The sequence below is a fragment of the Podarcis pityusensis genome (genome assembly GCF_964106645.2).
Source record: "Podarcis pityusensis genome assembly, chromosome: W".
Classification (NCBI taxonomy): domain Eukaryota; kingdom Metazoa; phylum Chordata; class Lepidosauria; order Squamata; family Lacertidae; genus Podarcis; species Podarcis pityusensis.
In genome coordinates this window covers 153,136-162,919 of record NC_138045.1, presented here as the reverse complement: position 1 = coordinate 162,919, position 9,784 = coordinate 153,136, and the positions used below count along the sequence as shown (strand labels likewise).

Genomic DNA, 9,784 nt, shown 5'->3' with positions numbered 1-9,784 from the left:
GCGCCTCTACATTTGAACTTGGCGCGCGCCCCCAACCTCTAACTTTCCTTTTGACAGCTACGCTACTCCCTTCACTACTCCCCTCCCCTTCCGGGAGGGTGGCTTGCTCCGACCTCCCTCCTTTCTCTACTGCCGGAGCCGCCTCCCCTGATACACTGGAAACTCCACCCCCTTCGCTGCACTCTGGCGGGGAGGCTGGTCCTGACGCCCAGCTGCCACTTTGGGATCCCCCGCTGGCCCCCTGCTCCTGACAAGTCCCCCCTGGGGCTCCCCTGGCCTTGACCACCGGCGCCCCCTTCTGGGAATCCTCTGATTCGCTGGAAAGACTCATGGAATCTCTAGAGTCATTGTCATCCTCTTCCTCGCTGTCCTGGGATTCATCCCCATCGCTCTCCATCTCCTGCCTACCCTGTGCCTCTGTCCCTGAACCCCTGACATATACGTTTGTAAAGAAACCAGAGGCTTTTCTTTTAGGGATTACAGGAAACGAGATAAGAAGAAAAGACTGTAAACTCTTCCAATATGCAGTTACAGCTGCAAGGATTTTACTGGCCCAGAAATGGAAACAAGAGGAAATGCCGACGATTGAAGATTGGAGACTGAAACTGACAGACTATGCAGAATTGGACAAGCTAACTGGGGAAATTAGATATCTTAAGGACCAAAAGTTCATCAAAGACTGGGGGAAATTTGTAGAATATCTGAAAAATACATGTGATGTGCAAACAACGTTAGTGGGATTTCAAGAAGCACTGTGAAATTTGAGATGTATTGTTATAAAAAATGATAGAAGTGGGAGGGAAGACTAATGACAATACTAAGGAGAAGGAATGCGTAATTAAGAGGTAAAGATGGATGATTGTCAGAGAAGCTGAAGGAAGTCTAAAAAGAAAGAATTTATTTGTTAAAAATTGGATAAAATTGTATATCTGTGTTGTAAATCAATAAAAATTATTATAAAAAAACCACAAGTGAACAGCAGAGAACCGGCACGAGTAACGCTGACACCAAACACTACATACATTAAGCAAAATAGAAACAGGTTCACCACACTTTCTCATCCTGGTCTTCTTTTATCTTCTTCCAGCTGCCTATGGTTGTGAAGGAGATTTACAACCATCTCCACTGGATCCCCGACACCCGCACTAAGGAAGAGACGCTTTCGGCTATTGTCAGCCTAGCCACCAAGCGCCTACAGCCGGTCATAGACAGCCTGTTGGACTGCTCAAAGGAGTGTGATGAGTAAGTTTTTGTGATGTGAAAATGGGGAGGGCTAGATTTAAGGGGTTTCTTAATTTATATTTATTTATATTGAATTTCGTACTTGCAAAAAATTGTGCTCCAAGTTGTGGTTTCTTTCTTCGCTAATGTATGTGCAATATAAAGAAAATATCAAAGGCCTGACTTTTTTTAAGAAAAGGAAAAATGAAAAATTCTGTTTTGAAAAAATGCAGAAGTGCCGCAGCGATCTAGAAGGCGTTGGTCACCGATCCGTATTCCAGCGTCAAGCTGCTGAGACCCCTCCTGAAAAGGCTGCAGGATGAAGACCCCAAAGCGGAAGTCACTTCCAGGCGACGCAGCACTTCTCAAATGCCAATGGCGGTACGAAACCACTCAGTTTCTCTCTCCTGGATTGTTTTGAATGGGAGCTGGATGGGGCTGGGGGTTTCTTGCTGGGAGGGGGGTGCATCTTAATAAGTGGTCCATCCTGTGAGCACCTGCTTTGTATGCAGAAGGGCCCCAGCATCTCCATGTCGGGGAGTCCCTCGCCTGAAACCCTGGACAGCCACTGCTAGTCACTGTAGACAACACTGAGTGAGATGGACCGGGGCTCTGAGCCGTGTCTGAGTCTGAGATCTTGATCTGATGATGACCTCTGCTGAATGCCGTTCTCCTCTCCTTGTCCCTCCAGGCTACCAACGCTCTGTGTCATATCCTGTCGTTCCCTGAGGCTGCAGGTATCATGAAGAGCAAGTTCCCTCAGCTGCTGTTTGCACTTAGCACTCAGATCTGTTTTGTCCATGAGGCGAGAAGAAGAGGTTTGAGGGCGACAAGTCTAATCCCGGAGCCCTCTTCGCATCTCGATCGTCTGACGTGAGGGACCTGCTAATGCATTTGGGGGGGCCCTCCCTTCTCTCTCTGACCCATAGCGGTGATGGCTCAGCCCTCCCCCAAGAGATAGGCTTCATTTGGACATGGAGGTTCTGCTTAGGTTAGATAGCTAGGAGACCCAGGCTTCCCCAACCCCTGTGCTCTTCAGTCGCTTTGGACCACAACTCCCACCAGCCCCAGCCAGCACAACGGGGCTGAAGATGGGAGTTATTGTAGCCCAAAACATCTGAAGGACACTAGGATGGGAGAGGATGTTGGAGACTCTCCCGCACGATGGGCTGATTTGGGTGTGGTGGGACTCACGTGTCATGAAACCTTAAGTCTCCATCACAGCCGAAAGGTTGCCGCTTGTGCTGGAAACATGGGGGAGGCTGCAGGGGGTGATGGTTGGGGTTGGACTGCAAGATGTCAAGGACCTAAAACTCCCCAGATGAACCTACCCAGACCTTGTGCTCATCATCGGAAGCCCCTCTTCATGTGCCTCCTCCACACAAGAAGGGGCCTTTTCTGTGGTGGCTCCCCATTAGTGGGTTGCTCTCCCCAGGTAGGCTTGCCTGGTGCCTTTAGATGCCAGGCAAAAATGGTCCTCTTCAATCAGGCCATTGGCTGATTAACTTCCTATGCCCTTTCAACTGTGTTTGTTGGAGGGAGAGGAATTATTGGTTTGCTTTGGTTCTTGTTTTTATTCTGTATTTTGCGCTTTTTAACTTGCATTTTTATGTTGTGAACTGCCTGGAGATCTACGGGTGAAGGGCAGTATACAAATTTTAAAAATATAATATTATTAATTCCTTCACTTGACTCACGACCACTGTGCAGGCCCTGAAACAACTGATTGGGCGTGTTGAATACCTTGACGAACTTGAGGTTTTGGGGTTGCAAAGCTGCTGGGATATGCTGTCAAGTCCAGAAAGCTTTTTCAAAGGCATTCGTCTTCTGGCAAGGTAAGAAGGTGAAAAGGACTGGCAGGTGAGGCATGAAGAGCAAGGCCTGCTTTCTGGGGAAATGGGGATAAAGTTCTTATTTATTTCAGAAAATGTACCATATTGTTCACTGTCAGGGGTTCAGGGACAGAGGCACAGGGTAGGCAGGAGATGGAGAGCGATGGGGTTGAATCCCAGGACGGCGAGGAAGAGGATGACAATGACTCAAGAGATTCCATGAGTCTTTCCAGCGAATCAGAGGATTCCCAGAAGGGGGCGCCGGTGGTCAAGGCCAGGGGAGCCCCAGGGGGGACGTGTCAGGAGCAGGGGGCCAGCGGGGGATCCCAAAGTGGCAGCTGGGCATCAGGACCAGCCTCCCCGCCAGAGTGCAGCGAAGGGGGTGGAGGTTTCAGTGTATCAGGGGAAGCGGCTCCGGCAGCAGAGAAAGGAGGGAGGTCGGAGCAAGCCACCCTCCCGGAAGGGGAGGGGAGTAGTGAAGGGAGTAGTGTAGCTGTTAAAAGGAAGGTTAGAGGTTGGGCGCGCGCGCCAAGTTCAAATGTAGAGGCGCGCGGAAGTACAGGGAGCCCGGAGGAGGGGCCAGGTCCCAAAGCCCGCAGGAGGGGGCAAGAGCAGTCTGATTCCGCGTCAGAGGAATCCAGGAGGGGCGAAACCCCAGCGGGCAGAAAGACCCTGCGGAAAAGGAAAGAGAGAAAGAGGTGGAGCAGCGCAAGCCTCTTAAACTGGTGCAGGGGAGGGACGGATTCAGAGGGGACTTCAGCGGTCTAAGCCTAGCAGACGTAGGGCTGCGCGCCTCGGATGTGAAGCAAACAATGAACTGCAATAAACACTTTTGTATATAAGAAGAGATAGGCGTTGGTCTTTTGTGAGCTGAGACTTGAGGCAGCCTTGACAGTAAGTCCCCTCTCACAAACCGCAAAAATTTTTTTTTGCAAAGCTCACATGACTACTGAGGAGCAGATAACGACCCTGCAAAACGCAGTCGCTGAACTCTCCGTTGCAGTACGGGTCTCTCAGAAGACAGTTGCCGAAGCAGAAGCGCGATGCCAGGATCTGCAAGCCACGTGGGATCAGGCGTGCAAACAGGGGTTCCCGGGGTCCAGATCAGAGGGAATCGGACTCGGACGGAGGGGGGGGCAATTTAGTAGCCCACTTCGATGGGAACCTGAAGCATTATCCCAATTTCAGAGCAGACGTCGTATACGCGCTGCATTTGCTTCGAAAAGACTTCAAAGATGAGGAGGAGAAAGTAGGCTTTATTGTGTCCCATTTGCATGGGGAAGCTAGAACCTGGTTACGCAATTTGTGGCGCGAAGATGGTCTTGCCCGCAGGGACTCTGACGAATTTATCAAAGCCATGGACGCTTGCTTCCAATCTACCGTTGACGTTGATGTGGCGCGCCAGGAGATGCATGGATTGCGGCAGGGCAAGGCTACAGTGCGTCAGTACCATTCTCGCTTTTTTGCATTGCTGAATGTGCTGGGCTGGGAAAAGGACTCCCTGGCAGTGAGAGACTTGTTCTGGGAGGGGCTTCATGGCTCAGTAAAAGATGAGCTGGCTAGGGGAGACAGACCTCAAACCCTAGCAGACATCGTGCAGAGGGCACTCACGATAGGGGTGCGCCACGAAGAATGCCCTTGGCACAGTGAGGAGGGGCGTCACGTCCGCCCACCAGCTAGAGCGCCTCCTTTTCTTCCCAGGGACCTGGGACGTACAAATCCCTCGCCTATGCTGAAGGGAGGGGAGGAACCAATGGAGCTGGGTGGTGCAAAGGCTCAGACAGCTGCCGGAGCCTCAGCGTCCGGAGCAGTCAAGGCGAAGCCTCCTAGAGGGACCAGGAAGTGTTACATCTGTGACAGTGCACAGCACATGGCTAAAGAGTGTCCTCAGAGGCTTCAGAAGCACACTGCAGCCTTAGCAACAGTAACAGGGGAAGCGTTCCAAGGAGAACAGTTTCAGGGAAACGAGAATGCCTGGCTGGAAGCAGAGATGCTGGGGCTCCGCCAGGCAAGTCAGTGAAGCAGTCCCCAGCGCTTTTGCAGCCTACAGACCCCTTGCCACCCAAGCCAGTGGTGCAGCTCACTGCTACTCTCCAGCTACCTAATGGACTCACCCTGGAAGTCCCCATTACGATTGACTCAGGGAGCAACGCAGACTTCGTGGGGATGCAGTTCATCAAGCAGCATCGCATAGCGCTACTACCAGCCACGCTGCCTCTGAACGTCGTCACGGTAGATGGCAGGAAGTTGCTGGGTGGGCAAGTGGTACAACAGACGCCACCCATGCTGCTGAAAATTGGGAATCATCGCGAGGTCATCAGTTTCAATGTCACCCAACTGTCAGACACGCCTATAGTGTTAGGCATGAGTTGGCTGGATAGACACAGCCCATCATTAGCGTGGTACCAGCGGCAGCTCACCTTTGGCTCGTCCTACTGCGCACAACATTGCATCCAGACAGGCCAGGAGGAGGAGGGCCAGGAGGAAGGGCAACAGTTGCATCTAGGCATGGTGCAGGCAGTGCCCCACAAGTACAAGGGGTTTTTGGAGGTCTTCTGCGAAAAGGAAGCTGACCAATTACCACCCCACCGGCCCTACGACTGTGCAATTGACCTCTTACCAGGGGCGACGCTACCGACTGCGAAGCTGTATTCCATGTCTGAAGATGAGATGCAGGAACTCAGGGAGTTCATAGATCACAATTTGAAGCGGGGATTCATCCGAGAATCCAAGGCAGTGGGGGACAGTCCTGTGTTTTTCGTGAAGAAGAAAGACACGCCCCAAAAACGGCTCATTGTGGACTATAGGGCCATAAACTCGATGACAAAGCCCAAGGCCTTCCCCATGCTCAAGATTGACGACCTGCTCGCGACGGTGAGGAAGGGGAGGATCTTCACCAAGTTGGATCTACGCGGAGCATACAATCTAATACGCATGAGGGAAGGTGACGAGTGGAAGACGGCCATGTTCACGCCGCTGGGCACCTATGAATACAGAGTTATGCCGTTTGGTCTCCAAAATGGCTCCCACTGTTTCCAAGCATTCATGCACCACGTGCTAGCAGGACTCCTCTACAAGAAGTGCGTATGCTTCCTCGACGACATTCTGATCTTCTCAGAATCGCAGGAGACTCACGAGAGAGACGTAAAGGAGGTCCTGCAGAGGCTACGGGAGCACAGACTCTACGCCAAACTGGAGAAGTGCCAGTTCGACGTGACGGAGGTGGATTTCCTGGGCTACCGGCTGTCCGACAAGGGATTAGCCATAGACAGCGCCAAAGTCCGCGCGGTGTTGGACTGGAATAGCCCGCGCAATCGGAAGGAGGTCCAGAGGTTCGTCAGTTTCGCCAACTTTTACCGCAAGCTCATCAGGGGTTTCGCGAAAGAGACGGCAGCTATCACGGACACCCTCAGTTCCAAGAAGAAAAAGTTCACCTGGACGGACCAGGCGGAGCAGTCCTTCAGGAGACTTAAGAGTCTCTTCGCGTCCGAAGACCAGCTGCTACACGTGAATCCCGGCAGGCCCATGCGGGTTGAGACTGACGCATCTGACAGAGCAGTGGGGGCCGTCCTCTTGCAGGAAGATCCGCAAGGGAACTGGAGGCCCTGCGCTTTCTATTCCCGGAAGCTCAGCAAGTCGGAACAGAACTACACCATCTGGGACAGGGAGTTGTTGGCCATCCACGCGGCTTTCAAGGCGTGGCGGCACTTCCTCATCGGAGCCAAGCACACCGTGCAGGTCCGCACGGACCACAAGAACCTAGAGTATTGGCGCACGGCGAAGCTCCAGAGCCAGAGGCACATGAGATGGGCGGAGTTCTTTGCGGATTTCGATTTCCGGATAGAGTATATCCCGGGAGACAACAACGTCATAGCGGATGCGCTCTCCAGGAAACCGCAGTATCTCGAGGAAGCGGCACCAGTGGCAGCCAGGCACATTTTTGCACCGCAAGCGTGGGCGTGCGCTTCCGCCGCTGTGGACCTGGACGCGGTACGACGCGCGCTACAGACGGATCCGTTCGCACAATCCAAGATGGAGGAGGTGCGAAGAGGGACAGCAAAGGACGGCGAATTCCAGATACGCGACGGCCTGCTGACCCGCAAAGGTGCTCTCTACGTGCCGGGAGACGATCTCCGCGTGAAGGTTTTACAGCAGTTACACGACGCACCCAGCGCGGGTCACTTCGGCAAAGAAAAGACGGCGGACTTAGTAGCCAGAGACTTTTGGTGGCCCCAGATGCGGGGAGAGGTCGCGGATTACGTCGCCAGGTGTGACACTTGTCAGAGGTCCAAGCCAGTGCACAAGAAGCCAGCGGGATTGCTGGAACCGCTGGAGACGCCACTACAGCCGTGGGAAAGGGTGGCGCTGGACTTTGTTACTGATCTGCCCAGTTCGCGGGGCAAGACGGCGGTGCTTGTGGTTGTAGATCTGTTCACCAAGATGGTGCACTTCATTCCTTGCGCAAAGGTGGCAACAGCGGAACAGACCGCCAAGCTGTTCATAGACCACGTGTTCCGGGTGAACGGCTTACCGCGGTCCATCCTGTCCGACCGGGGTCGCCAATTCATTTCCAGTTTCTGGCAGAAGCTCCTGGGCATCCTGAATGTCAAGATCAACTTAGCGTCGGCGAGACACCCGCAAACCAACGGCCAAGCGGAGAGGGTCAACGCCATCATGCAGCAGTACCTGCGATGTTACGCCAATCAAAAGCCTGCAACTTGGGTGGACTACTTACCGATGGCCGAGTTTGCCTACAACAACACGAAGCACGCGTCAACGGGGGTGACACCGTTCTTCGCCAACAATGGGCGACATCCCAGAACCTTCCCGGCGTTGGAGACAACGACGCAGGGGGAGTCGCAGGGAGCTGAGCATTTAGCAGCAGAATTGCAGGAGGTCCACGAGGAGCTACGACGGCACTTGGAACTAGCTAAACACGCCTACAAAGTGCAGGCAGACAGGCACAGGAGGGCAGGAGAGGACATCCAGGTGGGGGACTGGGTATGGTTAGCAGCCCAGGCGGTGCCGGCCAAGTCGTTAGCTAAGAAGAAGCTAGGACACAAACAGCTAGGGCCATACCAAGTTGAGGGCAGGATCAATCCCGTAGCTTTTCGGTTGACCCTCCCAGAAGATTCCCGAATGCACCCGGTCTTTCATAGGTCGGTGCTTACACCCTACAAGGCCCCACACAGATTTCAGGAGCCAGGGACGGCACCAGACCCACGTAGAAAGTCACCAGGGGGGGGGGAAGTCACCAAGGACCCCGACACTCAACGAGGTCACGGAAATTCTGGACTCGAGATGGGGGGAGGAGGGAGTGGAATACCTCCTCGCCAGGGAAGGTACCCCGGCCAGCGCCAACAGTTGGGTGCCAGATTATGCTCTGGAGGAACCTCTTCTTAAAGACGAGTTCCATGCACTCTTCCCACACAGGCCCATGCCAGCGGAGTATTTTGACGACTGGCTTTTTACGCCCACACTTTCAGGCAGCACCTTCCGGGGGTTCTCCTCCGCAGAGGAGACCACGCCGGAATCGAGCCCTCCAAGGGGATCGTGCTCGGGGGTGGACACGGACCGCTCTTATTGGTGGGACGATCAACCAGAAGTGGGGTGGCGAAGGGGGCCTTGGCAAGCAGCATCGCCTGAAGTAACAGGGGGAGGGAAGGGTTTGGATGTGTTGGGGGAGGACCCCGGTTTCGAGCACTCATACACTGAACTGGAAGCAGAGGAGATCGACGTTGACGAACTGTATCCAGCATCTACCCCCGCTACAACGGAGCTCCCGGAACCTGCGCCCGAGCAGCGGGAGGGGGGAAGGGGGGGCTTTGAGGGGGGGATGGATGTCAGGGGTTCAGGGACAGAGGCACAGGGTAGGCAGGAGATGGAGAGCGATGGGGATGAATCCCAGGACAGCGAGGAAGAGGATGACAATGACTCAAGAGATTCCATGAGTCTTTCCAGCGAATCAGAGGATTCCCAGAAGGGGGCGCCGGTGGTCAAGGCCAGGGGAGCCCCAGGGGGGACGTGTCAGGAGCAGGGGGCCAGCGGGGGATCCCAAAGTGGCAGCTGGGCGTCAGGACCAGCCTCCCCGCCAGAGTGCAGCGAAGGGGGTGGAGGTTTCAGTGTATCAGGGGAAGCGGCTCCGGCAGCAGAGAAAGGAGGGAGGTCAGAGCAAGCCAACCTCCCGGAAGGGGAGGGGAGTAGTGAAGGGAGTAGTGTAGCTGTTAAAAGGAAGGTTAGAGGTTGGGCACGCGCGCCAAGTTCAAATGTAGAGGCGCGCGGAAGTACAGGGAGCCCGGAGGAGGGGCCAGGTCCCAAAGCCCGCAGGAGGGGGCAAGAGCAGTCTGATTCCGCGTCAGAGGAATCCAGGAGGGGCGAAACCCCAGCGGGCAGAAAGACCCTGCGGAAAAGGAAAGAGAGAAAGAGGTGGAGCAGCGCAAGCCTCTTAAACTGGTGCAGGGGAGGGACGGATTCAGAGGGGACTTCAGCGGTCTAAGCCTAGCAGACGTAGGGCTGCGCGCCTCGGATGTGAAGCAAACAATGAACTGCAATAAACACTTTTGTATATAAGAAGAGATAGGCGTTGGTCTTTTGTGAGCTGAGACTTGAGGCAGCCTTGACATTCACTCTATAAGATGCAATTTTCCCCTCCTAAAAAGTAAGGGGAAATGTGTATGCGTCTTATGGAGCAAATGCAGGCGGGAGGCGCTGCTCAGCGTTCAAGTAACCTG

The 9,784-nt window shown here is 54.1% G+C and overlaps 1 long non-coding RNA gene across 2 annotated transcripts in view; it reads left to right on the top strand.

The window, feature by feature from the left end:
- Positions 1-995: 995 nt before the first annotated feature.
- Positions 996-9,784, top strand: part of LOC308467725 — a 9,811-nt gene continuing 1,022 nt past the window's right edge. For both annotated transcript variants that reach the window (XR_013981267.1, XR_013981268.1), the window contains exons 1-2: positions 996-1,602; positions 1,913-3,056. This is a non-coding gene — a long non-coding RNA (uncharacterized lncRNA). The remainder of the gene's footprint in view (positions 1,603-1,912; positions 3,057-9,784) is intronic.